General features: G+C 43.9%; 1 protein-coding gene across 2 annotated transcripts in view; it reads left to right on the forward strand.

Annotated features, from left to right (window-relative positions):
- capn5a (calpain 5a) overlaps positions 1 to 21,475 on the forward strand; it is a 165,816-nt gene that overhangs the window by 23,416 nt on the left and 120,925 nt on the right. Inside the window, exon 1 of one of the 2 annotated variants that reach the window (XM_072262603.1) lies at positions 3,268 to 3,288. The exons of the other annotated variant lie outside the window; for it this stretch is intronic. The gene's annotated coding sequence lies outside the window, so the exon portion shown is untranslated. Of the gene's footprint in view, positions 1 to 3,267; positions 3,289 to 21,475 lie in introns of those variants that run through there. 2 annotated transcript variants of the gene reach the window in all.

Here is a 21,475-nt window from a genome sequence, read left to right on the forward strand (position 1 = left end):
ACAATTGCATCCTCCAAACCTTCATTTTCATTGTAACATTCAAGATAATTGTCAATATCTTCAAATTATTCATAGTTCCTAAATATTGAAATAATTAAATTGTTTAATTTTCACTCCTGGCTGTTTCTGGCACTTCTAAGCCTGAATGCTTGAAACCGCAGTGAACAAAATAGTTATGAATTGTCTTACTGCTGATCTCTCAGCAGCTATCAGTGACAACAACCACTACTTTTTGAACACAAAAGTGCAACTGGTGCTATTTAAAAATCGTTTGCTTTAAGCACGGAGCAGCATGTAACGGCCACACAAGTGCGCATGATTGACAATAGCTATAACTTGTTTGGCAACAGTCTCCTGTCCCAATTCAGTGGCATAGTGTTCGAAAAAAACAAACAGAATCATAGCTATTTTCTCAGTAGTTCTTGTTCTTTAAAAGTTGTCCCAAATAAGTAGCTGCTCTGATTCACCGATGGCCCAATTAACCGGAATCCACTCTGCAGTATCGTTAATGATTGTAAAACTACTGAATAGTACAAACTCAGCAGGTCAGGCAGCTTCCATGGTGGGGAATAAACATTCTACGTTTTGGGCCAAGACCCTTCATCAGGACTGGGAAGGAAGGAGGCAGAAGCCAGAATAAGGAGGTTTGGGGGAAGGAGGTGAAGGAGTGCAATCTGCTGGTAATAGGTGAGATCAGGTGAGGGGAAAGGTTCATGGGTGGGGTAGGGGAGATGAAGGGAGAGGCTGTGAGGTGATTATTGGAAGAGGTAAAAGGCTGAAGAAGAAGGAATATAACAGGAGAGGACAGTGGACCATGGGAGAAAAGGATGGAAGAGGACGTCTGCCAGAAACATCAACCGTTTATTCAAGATTCAAGATTCAAAAAACTTTATTGTCATTCTAACCGTACATCAGCTCTGCAGGGCAGAATGAGACAGCGTTCCTCAGGGGCAGTGCAATCATAACATAACAAATGCAATACTAAATAATAAACATAACAATAAATAGTAAAACACAACAGCCACATGTCAGTTAAATCAGTTATAAGTGTCCAGTGCAAGTTAAAAGTGTCCAAAGCAGAGTCAGGTGGAGCAGCTATTTAGCAGTCTGACTGCCCATGGGAGGAAGCTGTTTAGTAGCCTTGTGGTTTTAGTTTTGATGCTCCTGTAACATTTGCCTGGTGGCAGAAGAACAAACAGTTCATGGAGAGGGTGTGAGGGGTCTTTAATGATGTACCGTGTCTTCTGGAGGCATCGACTCTGAAAGAGGTCTTGGACAGAAGGTAGGGAGACCCCAATAATTTTCTCTGCTCCCCTAACCACCCTCTGCAAGGCTTTTTTGTTGACAGCACTGCAGCTGGAGTACCAGTTTGTGATGCAAAAGGTCAGCACACTCTCAACCACGCCTCTATAGAATGTGGTTAAGATGTTGGTGGGGAGTGATGCTTGTTTAAGCTTCCTCAGAAAGTGCAATCTCTGCTGGGCCTGTTTCACAATCCCAGTGGTGTTCCTGGACCAGGTGAGATTGTCTGAGATCTGCACCCCAAGGTTCTTGATGTTTTCCACTCTCTCCACTGTGGAGCCACTGATGTTGAGGGGTGTGTGCTCAGGCTGAGGCAGTCTGAAATCGACGATCATCTCCTTGGTTTTAGTGACATTAAGCATCAAGTTGTTATCCCTGCACCAGCTCTCTAGGTGTTTGACCTCCTCCCTGTACATAGTTTCATCATTTTTGCAGATGAGCCCCACCACTGCGGTATCGTCTGCAAATTTAATGATCAGGTTCTCCTTGAATCTGGGTGCACAGTCATGTGTTAGCAATGTAAACAGCAATGGGCTAAGCTCACAGCCTTGTGGGGATCCAGTGCTCAGTGTGATGGAGTCAGAGATGTTCCTGCCAACACGGACTGACTGTGGTCTATTCCCCTTCATAGATGCTGCCTGACTTGCTGAGTTCCTCTAGAATTTTGTGTGTATTGCTCAAGATTTTCAGGATCTGCAAAGTGTCTTGTGAGAATGGTGCAAAGATTGTAGTGTGTTCTGGGGTGGTTTTAAAAAGAATTGCTAAAGTGACAATAACTAATTGAGAGGTGCAATTAAGAGTCCGAGAATGTGACAGCACCACTGGAGAGTGGATGTGAAAGTGGTGACGTGTTCAGAAGACTGATAGCAGTGGGAAGGAAGCTGTTCTTGAACCTGACATCTGGGCTTTTAAACTCCATCTTCTTCTTGTGGTGCGTATCACAAGTCCTGGTTACGTGACTACTGACACCAGACAGACAATCTCTGAAGAGTATTGATAATGGCTGGGGTCACCTGTCTTGTAAAGACATGGTCTGGAAGAAGGCAATGGCTAACCACTTCTGTAGAAAAATTTGCCAAGTCCAGTCATGGTCATGGAAAGACCATGATCACCTATGTTGAACGATCCACATATGATGATGATGATATCTTCTTCCAGTGGATGGAAGAGAGAAGAGGGAATGGCCAGAGTGGCAGGCATCCTTGCTGATACTATCATCCTTCCTGAGGCTGAGTTGGTGTTTTACCAAGCTGATCTTTCAGATGGGACTGCAGGTGCTGTTGCCTAGTGTAACACACAATCTGCTGGAGGAACGTAGAATTAACTGACAGCACAGGCCCTTTGCCCACAATGTTGTTGACCCACTCGAAGATCAATTTAACCCTTCCCTCCTATATAGCCATCCATTTTTTTCCTGTTATCCTTTTAAGAGTTCCTAAGTGCCCCCATTGTATCTGCCTTTAACCACCACCCCTGGCAGTGCATTCAATGCACCCAACAATCTGTGTGTGTGTGTATTTAAAAAAAACTACATTTTTCACCTTCCTATTCTTTCCTCCAAGCACCTTAAAATCATGCCCCCTCGTGTTAGCCGTTTCTGCCTCAATGGATAAAAGGTGCTGGCTGCCCACTCTATCATAATCTTGTACACTTCTATCAGCTCACCTCTCATCCTCCGCCACTCCAAAGGAAAAAGCCCTAGATCGCTCAACCGAATTTTCATATGACACGCTCCCTAATCCGGGCAGTGGGTCGAGCAGCTTCTGTCTGTGTGTGGGGGATGGGAAGGAATTGTCAACATTTCGTGTCAAAATCCTGCATCAGGACTAGATGCAGAGTTTTGACCCAAAAAGTCAATAATTCCTTTCCCCCCCACACAGATGTTGCATAACTCTCTAAATTCGTCCAGCAGATTGTTTGGTATACATTCCTGGGCGTCGTCAGCATTGAAAGCCACTCACTGAAGACACTTGAGAAGGTGCTGAGGTAAGTCACCACCTCAACCCTTGCTGTTAGTAAGCAGTTTAATTCTGAAACTGCCTGAGTTTATTTTGCAAACTCTCCCTGCGGATTGAAACAGTCCTGTGGACCTTAACCCTTCACCATTCTAAGCAGCAATAATTCCAGTAGTCTCAGTCCCACATTCCAGAATTCTTTCCGATAAACCTTTCCCCTTGATAATTTTGCCTGTGAGTTGATGTGAGATAGTTTACAGGCTAATAAACCATAGTCTGCCATAGATATATATGGTACATAAACCTGCAATCAATGTAATATCTCAATTCTTATGCAGATGTTTCATCACAAGCTGTTGTGACCATTAGACAATTGAAACTACCATGTTAACTGTACAGTACTGTATATCCAATGTATACTTAGTGGCCACTTTATGTATCTCCCGTACCGTATAAAGTGACCATTGAGTGTATGTTCGTGATCATCTGCTCCTGTAGCCCATCCACCTCAAGGCTCTGCATGTTGTGCAATCAAAGATGTTCTTCTGCACACCACTGTTATAACACATTATTTGAGTTACTGTCGCCTTCCTGTCAGCTTGAACTAATCTGGCCATTCTCCTCTGACCTCTCTCATTAACAAGGTGTTTTCACCCACAGAACTGCCACTCACTGGATGTTCTTTTTGTTTTTCACACCATTCTCTGTAAACTTTAAAGACTGCCTGAAAATCCCAGGAGATCAGTTTCTGAGATACTCAAACCACACCGTCTAGCATCAACAATCATTCCACGGTCAAAGTCTCTTAGATAACATTTCTTCTGCATTCTAACGTTTTGTCTGAACAGTAACTGAACTTCTTCACAATATTTACATGTTTCAATGCATTGAGTTGCTGCCATGTGATTAGCTGATTAGATATAAGTATTAATGAGCAGACATACAGGTGTACCTAATAAAGAGGCAAATGAGTATGTAAAACTGCATTCAATGAAATACGTCGATTCTTTTGCAGAAGTTTCATCACAGGCTATTGTGCCCATTAGACAAGTAGAAATTCCTTGTTAACTGTAGAGTATGTCCAATTTAAGGTCTTGAAGTAATAAAATTGGCAGTTATACTTTCTATTTTTGACATAAATTCTTATTCCTTCCTTTAATTTATAATTTTTGTTCTCTAATTATGACTTTAATCACTGGAGAAGATAATGCTTCAGGAAGTCTCGCTGCTAGTTACAGGATGTCTGGAAATTACTGGTCATTCACAAGGTTGGAGATATTTAAAAGCTTTTTATTGAACCAAATCAATGAAAAATTGCTTTAATTTATTTTAATTAGAGTCCGAACTCCTGGCTTTCAAGAGAATAAAGCCCCACCCTTGCGGTAATGCACCATTAAGCTGGATGCCAACCGCTGTAAAACAAGATACAAGAAAGCCCCACCCTTGTGTCATTAGCCTGCTGGCTCTCAGTCAATAGGGCACCGTGGTAGCCTCGCGGTCAGCCTGATATTATAAGGAGTAAGAAGTTTGTATTTTCTCCCCATGACTGCACGGTTTCCTCTGGGTGCCCCATTTTTCTCCCACAGTTGAAAGATGTATTAGTTAGTGGGTTAACTGGTGCTTGTAAATTGTCCTGTGATTAGGCTAGTGTTAAATAGGTGGGTTGCTGGATGACGTGGCTTATTGGGCCGGAAGAACCTGTTCTACTCTGTCTCTCTAAATGAGATAAAAACCTCAAATATGTAACGTATTTCCTGAACACCGCCCAGATCCACCTCCCCATCATCTCTCATAACACCTACTTTGTCACATCACTTGTCCAATGTAGGAGACATTTCCTACATTGGGAACCTTCGCTTAAAACATAGAACAGTTCGAGTATGCCTCGAACAAAGAAAAAGGCGGCACCTGTCAGCAAGGACTTCCACGACCCAGGACGTTCCCTCTTCTCATTGCTACCATTAAGGAAGCATGTTTCCTTCTGGTAGATGGTGTCAACTTTGATAAGATGCCGCAGGTTAAGCTCCCTCTGAAGATGGATGTTATCAAACATCCGAATGACTCTGATGGTAAGGGTACCTCCATATATGCAAAACTGTTGGCCAAAGATAATATTTTGGAGCCTCAACGATTCAGGAGCAGCTTCTTCCCCTCTGCAATCAGATTCGTGAATGGACAGTGAACCAATGTACACTACCTCACTATTTTTGCACTACTTATTCAATATTACAGGATCAGAATAAGCTGCAGAGAATTGTAAACTCAGTCAACTCCATCACAGACACTATCCTCTGTGGTATCCAGGACATTTTAAAAGAGTGATGCCTCAAAAAGGGGGCATCCATCATCAAGGACCCCCATCACCCAGGACGTACCTTGTTCTCATTGCTACCATCAGGACGGAGCTACGAGGGCGTAAAGGTGCACCCTCAGTGATTCAGGAACAGCTTCTTCCTTTCTGCCGTCTGATTTCAGAATGGACATTGAATCCATAAACACTACTTTTTTATTTCTATTTTTGCACTGCTTATTTATATATTCTTACTGTAATTCAGTATTTTCTATTATTATGATGGCATTGTACTGCTGTGCAAAGATAACAAATTTCGGGGCATGTGCCAGTGATACTGAATCTGATTCTGCCTCTACCACCACCACTGGCAGCATGTTCCACACACACCCACCAGCTTCTGTTTTTAAAAATAAACTACCTTTGATATATCTTCTGTAAACTTCCTTCCACTCACCTCAAAAAGATATCCTCTGGAATTAGCCGTTGCTGGCCTGGGAAAAGAGTGCTGGCTGCCCACTCTGTCTATATCTCCCATGATCTTGTACATGTTTATCAAGTTGCCTCTCATCCTCCTCCTCTCCAAGGAGAAAGGTTCTGTCAATCTGCCCTCATAAAACATGCTCTCTAGTCCAGGCAGCATCCTGGTAAATCTCTGTATGCCTCTGTATCCCTGTCCCTTTCAACTCGTGTTCTGTAGTTTTGTTTTATTTGCATAATTTTTACACGAGTTGATTGCCGGGGTGTCTGTTTGTGTACAGTTTTCATAAAATTCCATTGTATTTCTTTGTACATGCCTGCAAGAAAATAAATCTCAAGGAAGTGTCTGGTAATACACTCTCTGTGGCTACTTTATTAGGTCCCTTCTGTACATTCCGAGACGCTCTTCTGCACACCACTGTTGTAACCCGTGCTTATTTGAGTCACTGTTGCCTCCCTGTCAGCTTGAACCAGATGGGCCATTCTCCTCTGACCTCTCTCATTAACCCACAGAACTGCTGCGCACTGGGGGTGTCTTTTGTTTTTCAGCCCATTCTCTGTAAACTCCAAAGCAGGATTTCACAACCAGGGGTCCACAGACTCTTTGCTTAATGGTATTAGATTAGATTAGATTATGAGGACACTCAGTCCTCGTTTATTGTCATTTAGAAATGCACGCATTAAGAAATGATATCATACCGGAGGAACATTGTATCACAGAAACACAAGACAGACCAAGACTAAAACTGACAAAAACCACATAATTATAACATAGTTACAACAGTGCAAAGCAATACCACAATTTGATAAGAGCAGACCATGGGCATGGTAAAAAAAAAGTCTCAAAGTCCCGATAGCCCCAACATCTCACGCAGACGGTAGAAGGAAGAAATTCTCCCTGCCATGAGCTTCCAACGCCGCAAACTTGCCGACGCAGCACCCGACCACAGTCCGACTCTGAGTCCGTCCAAAAACTTTGAGCCTCCGACCAGCCCTCCGACACCAACCACCATCCCTGCCGAGCGCTTCGGCCCTGCTCCGACCACCGAGCAACAGGCAAAGCCGAGGATTCGGGTCCTTCCCCTGCTGAGATTTCGGATCACACAGTAGCAGTGGCAGCGAACCGGGCATTTCAGAAGTTTCACCAGATGTTCCTCCGTGCTCTCACGTCCGCCTCTACCAAATGAGAACTGTGCACGGCCTCCTACTTGACAGATTACAGATATTCATCACCGGAGAGGCCGCGTGTGCTGCATCGTGCTGCTATCTTCTCCTCCTCCCGGTATTGGCCCATGTATAAAAAAGTTTGGGAACCTCTGCTCTAGAGACTGTTGTAAATAAAAATCCCAGGAGATCAGCAGTTTCTGAGTCCAGCACCAACAATCATTCCACGGTCAAAGTGACTTGGATCACATTTCTTCCCCATTCTGATATTTGATCTGAAAAGCAACCAAACCTCCTGATCTTGTCTGGATGCTTTTATGGATCGAGTTGCTGCCTCATGATTGGTTGATTACATGTTTGCGTTAATGAGTAGGTGTACAGGTGTACCTAATAAAAGTGGCCACTGAGTGTGTGCCAGTGAAAATAAACCTGATTCAGAACACCTTACCCTACTCCAGCTGAGGTCTAAGCACTTTATAAACAGCTTTGTTCAAAAGATCAAAGTAAATTTATTATCTAAGTACATATATGTTACAATATACAACCCTGAGATTTGTTTTCTTGCAGACATACTCAGTAAAAACAATAACCATAATTCAATCAGTGAAAGATGACACCCAACTGGGAGGGACAACCAGGGTGCAAAAGACAACAAACTGTGCAAATATGAAAGAAAAAATATTAAAAATAATAAATATAAATATCAAGAACGTGAAGCGTATAGTCCTTGAAAGTGAGTCCTTGGGTTGTGGGAACATTTCAGTGACGGGGCAAGTTGAGTAAAGTTATCATCTCTACTTGAAGATTTTGATGATTGGGGGGTAATAACTCTTTCTGAAATAGGTGGTGTGGATCCTGAGGCTCCTGTACCACCTTCCTGATCGTAGCAGTGTGAAGTAAGCATGTCTGGGGGGTGGGGACCCTGAAGCTACAAACTGCACATGTATGTCTGTTTTTTTGACTTCACAGTTTCCTGCTTTAAGTATCACGACTGTTGACTTTTCGGTATTTTCCTAGTTTCCCTTCCCTTATAGTCATAGAGTTTTAGAAGAGGTCAGTATGTAAACAGCCCCTTCAACTGATCTAGTCTCTGCCAAACCTTTTAACCTATTTACTCCCATCAACCTGTACCCAGACCATAGCCCTCCATACCCATGCCATCCATGTGCAAACTTCTCTTAAATGTTGAAGTCAAGCTCACATGCTCTACTTGAACTGGCAACTTGTTCCGCACTCTCATGACCCTTTGAAGGAAGGAGAACCCCCTTGTGTTTCCCTTTAACTTTTCACCTTTCACCCTTAACCCATGGCCTCTAGTTGGTTCCACCCAACCTCAGTGGAAAATACCTGCTTGTATTTACTCTATCTATTCCCTCATAATTTTGTATAACTTTATCAAATTCCCTCTCAGTCTTCTACATTCTGAGGAATAAAGTCCTAATGTATTCAATTTTTCCTAATAACTCAGGTCCTCCAGTCCTGGAGACATCCTTGTAAATTTTCTCTGTACTCTTTCAACCTTATTTACATTGTATTTATAGGTAGGTGATCAAAACGGCATACAATATTCCAAAATTAGGCCTCACCAACATCTTATACAACTTCAACATAACTTCCCATTTTCTGTACTCAGTACTTTGATGTATAAAGACCGATGTGCCAAAAACTTCCTTTGCGACTCTATCTACCTGTGATACCACCCTCAATGAATTAGAGACCTGCATTCCCAGATCCCTTTGTTCTACCACACTCCTCAGTGCCCTATCATTCACTGTGTAAGAACTATCCTGGTTGATCCTACCGCCGTGCAACCTCGCACTTGTCTGCATTAAACTCCATTTGCTATTTTTTTCAACCGATTTTTCCAGCTTGTCCAGATCCCACTGCAAGCTCTGGTAGTCTTCATCGCAGTTCACTACACTTCCAATCTTGGAGTCATCTGCAAATTTGCTGATCCAGTTAAATACATTATCATCACAATCATTGATGTAGCTGACAAACAACAATGAATCCAGCACCGATCCTTCCACACACCACTAGTCACAGGCCTCTAGTCTGAGAGGCAAACGTCTACTACCACTCTCTGGCTTCTCCCATAAAGCCAATGTCTAATCCAATTTACTACCTCATCTTGAGTGGCAAGCGACTGAACCTCCTTGATCAACCTCCCATGCGGGACCTTGTCAAATGCTTTGCTAGAGTCCATGTAGACAACATCCACTGCCTTACCTTCATCCATTTTCTTGGTAACTTCCTCAAAAAAAAACTCCATTAGACATGACCTACCATGCACAAAGCCATGCTAACAATCCCTAATCGTTCTATGTCTGTCCAAATACTTACAGACCCGGTCCCTTAGAATACTTTCCAATAATTAACCAACAACTGATGTCAGATTCACTGGCCTATAATTTCCTAGTTTTTTTTTTAGAGCCTTTCTTAAACAGCAGAACAACATTAACTATCCTCCAATTCTCTGGTACCTCACCTGCCACTGAGGAAGATTTAAATATCTCTGCAAGGGCCCCTACACTTTCTGCACTTGGCTTCCACAGGGTCCAAGGGGACACATTGTCCTGGAGATTTATCCACCCTAATTTTTGTCTAGATAGCAAACACCTCCTCGGTAATCTATATAGGGTCCATGACCTCACTGCTGCCTTGCCTCACTTGTATAGATTCTGTGTCTGTCTCCAAATTAAATACAAATGCAAAATATCCACTTAAAAACTTCCCCGTCTGTTTTGTCTTCATGCATAGATTACCATTCTGATTTTTCTGAGGACTGATTTTGTCCCTTGCATTTCTGTTGCTCTTAACATATCTGTAGAATCCCTTAGGATTCTTCTTCACCTTGTCTGTATCTTGCATTTCTTATACTTGTAGGGTTGTTCACCTGGAGATTTGGTTGCAAACGTCTCATCACTAGTTGAGGTGACATCATCAGTACACAATTGTGTTGTTTCTGCCGAGTGCTCATGTTTATATTGATCGGACTTGGTGTTCTGATGGGTTGGCCGTTGCGCTGGCCACTAGTCTTCGCTGAGTCCCGGCCAATCGGAAAGCTGAGTGATCTCCTCTGGCCTGTATCCCTGACTATCAGTCATTGTCAGCATTGGTTTCTTGGGTGTCCATGGTTCACCTCTCGGCCCCAGATCCTGCAGATGCAAAGGTTTGTAAATTACATCCGGTTCAATACACTCTTCCTTTGAGAACCAAGCTTCTAAAATTCACTTGATTTCTTGTTTTGTGCTTCTGTCAGGATTTTTGTAGTTTCCCAGATGAACGTGTCCTTCTTGGTGTAACGCCCTGGTTAAGATTTTTACTACAAATGCTGTAGAATATTTCGTTTAGTAGCTTCCTTTGGAAGCAGTGCGTCTTGCTCATAGCATGTTTGGGTTTCGAGTAAAGGTAAGGGACAATGATGTTCAATGTAGGTATATTGTGTTAGCCAATCAGGATGGTGGAACTGGGAGAAGGTTCTAGAGAAAACTGGGCGGAGAGAGATTTGTGGCAGACACTAGTGGGATTTGGGGTCTTTTTGGCTGGAGCTACAGAGGGGACAAGAGGGAAGGTGGCCGAGGAAGCCATGGGAAGGAGTGTCCCCATTGCACAAGGTGCTTTGTGTGGATGAATGTCTCCAAGGAGGAAGGGCCAATTCTCCAGAGAGAGAGTGCCCATTTGCTCGAGATGGATTTCGAGCAACGTTTGGGATGTGGTGTGTACTCTCATGCAGACTGTGGGTCCAGAGAAAGAGTAAAAGACAAATTCAAGATGAGCTCCAATGATGTGCACATTTAGACGGCTTTAACTGTAATGGGCCCTTTTATTTTTTCCCTTTTCTTTTTCCTACTGACTGTTTGATAAAGCTGAAAGTTTGTAAAGATACGGTCTTTATAATTTTATGGGGTGTACAATCTGTTATTTCTGCCTGACCAATTGTGGATGGGCAGTATTTACTCAATCAGAACATCACAATGTTCCTGTTTGGTTGAACCCCAAATCATGCCAAGCCTAGGCATCCTTTAGTCTTGCCAGACCATGGATCTGCGACTGGAAAGTCTTCACTCTCCAGGGCGCAGGCCTGGGCAAGGTTGTATGGAAGACCAGCAGTTGCCCATGCTGCAAGTCTTCCCTCTCCACGACACCAATGTTGTCCAAGGGAAGAGCATTAGGACCCATACAGCTTGGCACCAGTGTCGTCGCAGAGCAATGTGTGATTAAGTGCCGTGCTCAAGGACACAACACATTGCCTCGGCTGGGGCTCGAACTCACGACCTTCAGGTCGCCAGTCCAATGTCTTAACCACTTGACCACCTGCCCACATGTGCCAACCCTAGACACCTATTGTTTATGAAAGGTGGCCTTCTCACTGCTGAGTCGTGGCTGTAGCGGGACTGGCTACGAGCCCGGTGAGGGGTCTTCAGTGGGCTTCATGTACAGAGGTGAGTGACAGAGGGTTGTCTTCTTACAGTTAGCTGATGTTCATGTGACCTTGTGGGTAGTCTTCTCCCCGTCCGTCCTACGTAGTGTTTGGGGCAGTCTCCACAATCAATTTGGTATATTGCATTCCCCTCGCATAGGCTGTTGGATCTTTGGGTCTGAAGATGAGCATTCTAATGGTTGTGCTGGGTTTGTGTGCTACCATTATACTGTGTGGTTGGAGCAGTCTTGCCTTCATTTTGGAACTATTCCTAATGTAGGGTAGGGTTAGCCTCTTTCTTGTCTGCTCAGTAGGAGTTAAGAGGTTGCTTATCTGCACAAGACACCTTTTGGATAGCCATTGTGTGTGAGTACTTTGAAAAGGTGTTTTTCCTTCCTGCTCCTTGAGGTCCGTGGTACCGCAGTATATTTCCACTCGGTTGAATAGTGTTCAGACACAACTTCGTTTGTGACTGTTGGGGTGATCGCTGTGATAATTGAGGATTTTGTCCACATTCGTTCCTTTCTGGTAAACCGATGTGTCCAAACTTGCATCTGCATTCCTCCTGATCAGCACGTCTAGGAAAGGGAGTTGGTCGTTTGAAACATAGAAAACCTGTAGCACAATACAGGCTCTTCGGCCCACAAAGTTGTGCCAAACATGTCCCTACCTTAGAAATTACTCGGCTTACCTATAGCCCTCTATTTTTCTAAGCTCCATGTACCTATCCAAAAGTCTCTTAAAAGACCCTATCGTATCCACCTCCACCACCGTTGCCGGCAGCCCATTCCACGCACTCACCACTCTCTGAGTAAAAAACTTACCCCTGACATCTCCTCTGTACCTACTCCCAAGCATCTTAAACCTGTGCCCTCTTGTGGCAACCATTTCAGCCCCGGGAAAAAGCCTCTCACTATCCATACAATCAATGCCTCTCATTATCTTGTACATCTCTATCAGGTCACCTGTCATCCTCCATCGCTCTTAGGAGAAAAGGCCGAGTTCACTCAACCTGTTTTCATAAGGCATGCTCCCCAATCCAGGCAACATCCTTGTAAATCTCCTCTTCATCCTTTCTAAGGTTTCCTGTAGTGAGACGACCAGAACTGAGCACAGTACTCCAAGTGTGGTCTGACCAGGGTCCTATATAGCTGCAACATTACCTCTCAGCTCCCAAATTCAATTCCACGATTGATGAAGGCCAATACACCGTATACCTTCTTAACCACAGAGTCAACCTGCGCAGCTGCTTTGAGTATCCTATGGATTCGGACCCCAAGATCCTTCTGATCCTCCACACTGCCAAGAGTCTTACCATTAATACTATATTCTGCCATCATATTTGACCTACCGAAATGAACCACTTCACACTTATCTGGGTTGAACTCCATCTGCTACTTCTCAACCCAGTTTTGCATCCTATCAATGTCCCGCTGTAACCTCTGACAACACCCACGGAAACTGGCATAAGCACCGGCCTGTTGGGCCACAAGGCTCGTGACAGACTATAACCTTTAATCAAAGGATGTTGGGAACGGTGATGGTGGAGTGCTGCCAGCCAGGTGGCAGAGGAGGAGTACCAAGGATGGAGTTTGGCGCGGGTGCAGATATACCCAGCCCTGAGACACCAGGCAAGGTCATTGGATTTTAAACAATTGGTTTATTGATCATTACAGAATGTCTCTCTGGTGCTTCCCCCTCCCTCCCCTCTCCGTTCCCCTTTTCCCAACCATGATTCCCCTCTCCCTGCCCCCTTCCCACTCTCAGTCCACAATAGAGACCCACCTCAGAATCAGGTTTATCGTCACTCATCTATGTCATGATTTTTTTTTTGCAGCAGTACAATGCAATACATAAAATTACTTCAGTACTGTGCAAAAGTCTTAGACACCCTAGCTATAAATATGTGCCTAATGTTTTTGCAAGGTACTGTACGTCTTTGCGATGTTGGAGAATGATAGCGTACCCGGAAGAACCCTCACGGGGAGGAGGTAAAACTGCATGAGAAAAGGTGATATTTGGAGCCGGATGAGTGAGGGATATGGGCAATGTAGCCTCGTGTGAGAGGGAATAGCAAAGATGAACTAACGGAGAAGAATCCAGAGAGATAGTTGTGTGGTGATGGGCAGGTGGAACCCAGTGGGGGGAGGGTGATGGGTCTAGGTAACGGGTTGGCAGGGGGTGCGGAATGGAAGAGAGCTGGGGTGGATCAGAATTGAGAAAGGAGCATAAGGAGTAGCAAATTAGCGCTGTATGTCTCAAGTTCAAGTTTACTGACATGCAACCGTTTTCTAAATGAAACCAAGTTCCTTTGGGACCAATGTGCAAAATACAGTGCATATATATTACATACAGAACATAAAATAATAACGTAATAATATAAACAGGTGTCGATCCTGCTTAGCACCCGATCTGGGTCATGTGAAGCCTTGGAAGCAGGTGGTGAATGGTCCTCTGATCAACTGGTGCATATCACAAGTCCTGGTGATGCAACCACTGACGCCAGGCAGACAATCTCTGAGGAGCGTTGACAATGGCTGGGGTCACCTATCTTGTAAAGACACTGCCCAGAAGAAGGCAATGGCAAACCACTTCTGTAGAAAAAGTTGCCAAGAACAACCATGGCTGTGGGACCACAATCACCTACTACATACAAACAAGGCATATAATGATGGTGAAGACTCTCTGGTCCTAGACGGCACTAATGTGGGAAACATCCCATCCACGTCCACGCTATCTCAGCTTTTCAATATTCGACAGGTTTCAATAAGGTGAGCCCCCCACCCCCCATTCTTCTAAGCCACAGTGAGTACAGGTCCAGGACAATCAAATGCGCCTCATATGTTAACCTCTCCATTCCCAGGACTTTTCCCAAGGGAAGGGGAGTCCAAAACTAGGGGAGGAGTGAGCAGAGGTTTAGGAAGATGGGAACGATTTCAAAGGGACTTGAATGGCAACTTTTATACGCTGAGGGTGGTGATTACATGGAACAAGCTGCCGGAGGAAGTGGTTGAGGCAGGTATGATCCCATGAAGCACTTGGACTGGTGCACAGAGGGGTGGGGCTTAGAGATGTGCCAAAGACAGGACCTTGACTCTGGCTGGGCGGGCACCATGGTCTGCATCTGCCTGTATCAGTGCTGTGTGACTCCGTGACCATAACACTGATGAAGACTGCAGATGTTGGAATCTCTAGCCGTACGTAATATACTGGGCTAACTCAGTGAGCCAGGCAGCACCTGTGGAGGGGAATGAACAAGCCGATATTTCAGCTTGAGAGGGTAATATTCTTGTATTCCCCGTCAGCATTCTTTCTGGATTAGATTCCAAAATGTCAACACAACTAGCCAAATAATGTTGCACAATCAAAATGTCCTTGGACTGGCTCCAATGAACAGCTACTTTCTTCATCACAAGATCACAAGACAGAGAAGCAGAAGTAGGCCATTCAGCCCATCGAGTCTGCTCTGCCCACTCCACCATGAGCTAAACTATTCTTCCATCTAGTTCCAATTTCTGGCTTTCTCCCCATATCCCTTGATACCCTGTCTAATTAGATACCTATCAATCTCCTCCTTAAACACCCTCAAAAATCATCCAGATCTGCCCTCCAGGAATTATTTAAATCCACTACAAGAAGCAGTTTTAGGATCTCTGAGCTTCAATCTGTTCCTTGTATTCCCTTAGGAGGCAATTTACATAGAACATAGAACATAGAATAGTACAGCACAGTACCGGCCCTTCGGCCCACAATGTTGTGCCGACCCTCAAACCCTGCCTCCCATATAAGCCCCCACCTTAGATTCCTCCATATACCTGTCTAGTAGTCTCTTAAACTTCACTAGAGTATCTGCCTCCACCACTGACTCAGGCAGTGCATTCCACGCACCAACCACTCTCTGAGTAAAAAACCTTCCTCTAATATCCCCCTTGAACTTCCCACCCCTTACCTTAAAGCCATGTCCTCTTGTATTGAGCAGTGGTGCCCTGGGGAAGAGGCGCTGGCTATCCACTCTATCTATTCCTCTTATTATCTTGTACACCTCTATCATGTCTCCTCTCATCCTCCTTCTCTCCAAAGAGTAAAGCCCTAGCTCCCTTAATCTCTGATCATAATGCATACTCTCTAAACCAGACAGCATCCTGGTAAATCTCCTCTGTACCCTTTCCAATGCTTCCACATCCTTCCTATAGTGAGGTGACCAGAACTGGACACAATACTCCAAGTGTGGCCTAACCAGAGTTTTACAGAACTGCATCATTACATCGCGACTCTTAATCTCATCTATTGTGTGCTGAGATGATGGGGTGGAAATATATCTCTACTGAATGAGGTGTAAGGCACTCCTTCCGTCTTCTAGGCTGCAGGTCACCCTTGGGTAAGGTGTAGCACCTGATTAGCCCCCCCCATCCCCCTCTCAATCACAGTCATGTGAAGCCATGGGAGCAGGTGGTGCATATCCTGGTTATGTGACCACTGACGCCAGGCAGGAAATCTCTGAAGAGTATCGGTAATTGCTGGGGTCACCCGTCTTGTAAAGACACTACCCAGAAGAAGGCAATTGCAAACCACTTCTGTAGAAAAATTTGCCTAGAACAATCATGGTCATGGAAAGACCATGATCGCCCATGTCATGCTACACGGCACATGATGAATGAACAAACGATTGCATTTGGTCTCAGTTTGATTCCATCAAACCCACTTCCCTTATTTATTCTCTGGCAGTAAATGATCGTACACTCCGTGACCACTTTTATTAGGTACAGGAGTGGAACCTGCTATGGTCTCTGCTGCTGTAGCCCATCCACTTCAAGGTTCTTTGTGTTATGCATTCAGAGATGCTCTGCTGCACACCACTGTGGTAACAAGTGGCTATTTGAGTTACTGTCACCTTCCAGTCAGCTTGAACCAGTCTGCCCACTCTCTGCTCACATCTCTAATTAACATGGCATTTTCACCACAGAACTGCACTCACTGGATTTTTTTGTTTTTGTTTCTTGCACCATTCTCTGTAAACTCTGGAAATCGCAGGCTGTTTCTGAGATACTCAAACCACCCCGTCTGGCAACAATTATCATTCTATGGTCTAAGTCCCTCAGGTTTCTTCCCCATTCTGATCATGTCTGCGTGCTTTTATGCGTTGAGTTGTAGCCACATGCTGATTAGATATTTGCATCAACGAGCAGGTGTGCCTAATAAAGTGGCTAGTAAGTATATATTGCAAAATACTGATCTTTTAACTAAACAGTATAGTATTGATCGTAATATGTTGCAACAACAGCTGTTTACCAAAGGAGAGCTCAGATTACTTTGAGTTATGTCAGGGGTGGAGTTTTAAAGTTTTTGCTCCTGACTGTGTTCTCAGTATTACTTTTATTTGCATATTTTGTTTTCTTTTGCACATTGGGATGTTTGTTGGTGTTTGTCTGTTTATGTATAGTTTTTCTTATAATCCTGTTGTTTTTTTTCCCCTGTAAATGCCTGCAAGAAAATGGACCTCGGGCTAGTATATGGATGTATCCAAGTGGATCCATTATCCACCTAGATAATGAATTTACTCTGAGCATTTGAACTACCCTCACCTTTCCCTCCAGTCCTTGGAGTTGTTGTATTTGGGTTGTTATTTTAGTTTTGAAAATTATCCTAGGGTTAAAATGTTTTATTATTGTCACATGTACTGAGTAACAGTGAAAAACTTTGTGTTAGAACATAGTACTGTACCACGTTGTACAAACCCCTCGGCTCTGTTCTGGTGTTGTACTGTCTCTGTTCTATAGTCGTCCCAAAGGAATTCCTGGAACAAATGTAGAACAGTATAGTACAGGAGCAGGCCATTTGGCCTACAATGCCAAATCTGCCTGCACATGATCCATCTCTCTCCATTTCCTGTGTATCCATGTATCTAAAAGCCTTTTCAACACCACCATCGTATCTGCTCCCACCATTACCTCTGGCAGCATCTTCCAGGCAGCTACCACTGTCCACGTAACTTAAAAAAATCAACTCACTTGACACTTTTCTCCTCTTATCTTAAAACATAGGTTCCTAATCTGGGTCCATTGATCCCTCCATTAATGGTAGGGGTTCATGGAATAAAAAAAGTTGGGAAATTGTGTCTTAAAGGTATGTCCCCTAGTATTTGTCATTTTCACTCTGGAGGAGAAAGATACTGGCTGTCAGTCTGTCTGTCCTATCGTAGTCAATGGAATAACTTGAGTGTTGAATTCTTAGCCAATCCAATGAAGTACAACAGCCAACAACACAGGCAGATTGCTGGAGGGACTCAGCAGGTCAGACAGCATCTATGAAGAGTCAACATTTCGGGCTGAGATCTTCATCGGGACTTGTGGGTGGGGAGGTGTGGAGAAGACTCAATATTATGAACGTGGTGGGAGGGGAAAATGTACAAGCTAGAAGGTGATAGGTGAAACCAGCTTAGGGGGAAGGATGGTGGGTGGGGGACAGGGATGAAGTGAGAAGCTGGGAGGTGAAAGGTGGAAAAGATAAAGGGTTAAAGAAGAAGGAACCTGAAAGTGGAGCGTGGACCATGGGAGATGAGAGAACCTATTAGCAACAATGAGTTATTGGTATGTTTTTATGCATATTGGTTTTGTCTATTTTTACCTCCTGATTTTTGTCATTACAGTATATTTTCCATGAGTTCCATTACCTTTTTTAAAAATATATAAATCTTCTTTCTCCTCACCCCCTGCCAACACTCACATGCCGAACTTCCTGCTCCATATCACTTTCCCATTTTTGCACAAAGTGAGTCATTGGACTTGGCCCAACACTCATCTTTTCCAGTGGTCAGCTGATAGCCTGGAGTTTTCTGTGCAGTAGGCTCTGATCTCTAGAATCTCAACACTGGAATTCCTGGAATGCCTGTGTTGCCTACTCTTGGAAAGCTGTCCATGTTGGAAGTCAAGTGTAGCCTCCTTTTGGCCTTTTGTCTGTTGGAGTTGGTGGTGAATCTGACAGATTCCACCCCCCCACCCCCAAGACTCTCTGTCACGAGTTGAAGGACTGTGCAGTGGGACATCACAACACAAAGCCACCACTAAAGCAAACAAAAATATTCTCACATTGATCTTAGTGTTGGTTTATTATTAACATATGTACCAAGATACACTGAAAAGCTTGTCTTGCATTCTGTTCATACAGATCAGATCATTATACAGTGTATTGAGTTAGAAGGTTAAACAGAACGCAAAATAAAGTATAAAAATTACAGAGAAAGGGCAGTGCAGTTAGACAATTAGACACAAGGCCATAATGAGGTAGGTTGTGAGGTTAAGAGTCCACTTTTTCATACAAGAGGTCTGTTCGAGAGTCTGACAACATCAGGGAAGAAGCTGTTCTTGAGCCTAGTGTACGTGTTTTCAGGATTTTGTATCGTCTGCACTACTGGAGGGGAGAGAAGAGAATGTCAGATTGGGTGGGTGTGATTGATTATGCTGGTTGCTTTACTGAGGCAGAGAGTCCATAGAGGAGAGGATGGTTTCCGTGATGTTTTAGCAATTCTCTGCCATCTCTTGTGGTCACATACCAAGCCGTGATGCATCCAGGTAATATGATTTCTATGGGGCATCAATAAAAATTGTCAAGTTGGCAGGTATATGCCAAATTCCTTCAGCTGCTTGAGGAAGTAGAGGTTCTGGTGAGCTTTCTTGGCCGTGACGTCCATGTGGTTGGACCAGGACAGGACACTGAGGAACTTGAAGCTCTCAACCCTCTCAACTCTGTTGATTTAGAGAGGAGCATGTGGACTGCCCCCTCCCCCTTTCTGAAGCCCAAGCCCAGATCTTTTGTTAACATCATATCAGTAAGCTCTCTATCTCCTTCCTGTACTCTGGCTCTTTGTCATTTGAGATGTGGCCCACAATGCTAATATCACCGTCTGGTATGGAGGCGCCGAGGCCCTGACTTGGAGAAAAAGCTGCAGGGGTTGTAAACTCAACCAGATCCATCATGGGCACTAGTCTCCTCAGCATCGAGGACATCTTCAAAAGGAGGTATCTCCAGAAAGCGGTATCCGTCGTTGAGGATTCCCACCACCCACAACGTGCCCCCTTCTGTCCTGCTGAAGGGTTTTGGCCCAAAATGTTGACTGTACTTTTTTCCACAGATGCTTCCTGGCCTGCTGCATTCCTGCAAGATTTTGTGTGTGTTGCTTGGTTCTCCAGCATCTGCAGATTTTCTCTTGTACATGCCCTCTTCTCATCAGGGAGGAGGTACAGGAGTCTGAAGGCACACACTCAACACTTCTTCAGCTCTGCCATCAGATTTCTGACCAGTCCTTCAACACTACCTTACTTTTTTGCTCTCTTTTTGCATTACTTTTAAAAACTTACAAAATATATTTTTTATGTAATTTTTTATGTATAGCACTGTATTGCTGCCACAAGCCAACAAAGTTGATGACGTATGTCAGAGATAGTAGACCTGATTCTGATAGGGTGGTAACATCTGTAAGCTTGTAGATGGAGTGAGGGCAGAATCTGGTTGTGAAATTATGAGTGTACAGGGAGTAGAGCCGAGGCTGAGGATGCAATGTTGTGAAGCCCCAGTGTTTAGAATCATCACGGTAGAGGTGTTGCTGCCAACCCTTACTGATTCTTCCATACATTCTCCGGAATAAAAGCAAAGAAAAATCTCTGCTCTCCCTAATATAATCTCCACCTTGAAGATTTATCTGAAGCTCCCAGTTGCCAGTGATTTCATTTTGCCCCTCCCCACACACCGTTCTGTCTGTCTTTGTCCTCCTGCACTGCCAGTGAAAGGCCAACTGCAAATTACAGGAACAGTACCTCATACCTCCTGTGAGTAGTCTACAACCCGATGGCACGAATATTAAGCTCTTCAATTTCACATGCCCTGCTTCCCACGCTGTCTCCCCTCAAGTTCAAGTTTAAGCTCGTGTTCTCATTTCAGAGGATCTGTCCTGGGTCCAGCGCTAAGTGCAATTATGAAGAAAGCACCTCTACTTCCTTCGGAGTTTGCAAACCTTCGGCATGACATCTGTAACTTAGTCTAACTTCTATAGATGTGTGGTGGAGTGTATATTGACTGGCTGTCTCACAGCCTGGTATGGAAACACCAATGCCCTTGAACGGAAAATCCTACAAGAAGTAGTGGATATGGCCCAGTCCATTACGATAAAGCCCTCTCTATAACTTTGACATTTACCTGGAGCATTGTCACAGGAAAGCAGTATCCATCATCAGGGGTTCCGCTATCCAGGCCATGCTCTCTTCTTGCTGCTGCCATCGGGAAGAAGGTACAGGAGCTTCAGGACTCACAACATCAGGTTCAGGAACGGTTATTAACCCTCAACCATCGGGCATCTGAACCAGGTGGGATAACTTCACTCACCTTCACTTGCCCCATCACTGAATTGTTCCTACAACCTTTGAACTAACCTTCAAGAATTCTTCATCTCATATTCTCAATATTTATTGCTTATTTATTTAATATTAATTTTTTTTTGTATTTGTTGTCTTTTACACTCTGATTATCTGCCCTGTTAGTGATCTTCCATTGTTTCTATTTGGATATTGGATTTATTGACTATGCCTACAAGAACATGAATCTTAGGGTTGGCTGAATATTGTGACATACAGAATATGTACTTTGATAATAAATTTACTTTGAATTTTGAACTTATTGTCATCTGACTATAGATATAAACAAGCAAATGAAACAATTTTTCTCTGGCTTACTGTGCACCCACAAAGCATATATCACATAACCGAAATGTAACCATAAGTAAGTTAATATAATTCAAAGTACAGTTAGACAGGTGACAAGACCTCGGTGGTGGCAGGGTATTCATTAGTCTCAAAGCCTCGGGGGAAGAAG

The sequence above is a fragment of the Mobula birostris genome, chromosome 7 (genome assembly GCF_030028105.1).
Source record: "Mobula birostris isolate sMobBir1 chromosome 7, sMobBir1.hap1, whole genome shotgun sequence".
NCBI lineage: Eukaryota > Metazoa > Chordata > Chondrichthyes > Myliobatiformes > Myliobatidae > Mobula > Mobula birostris.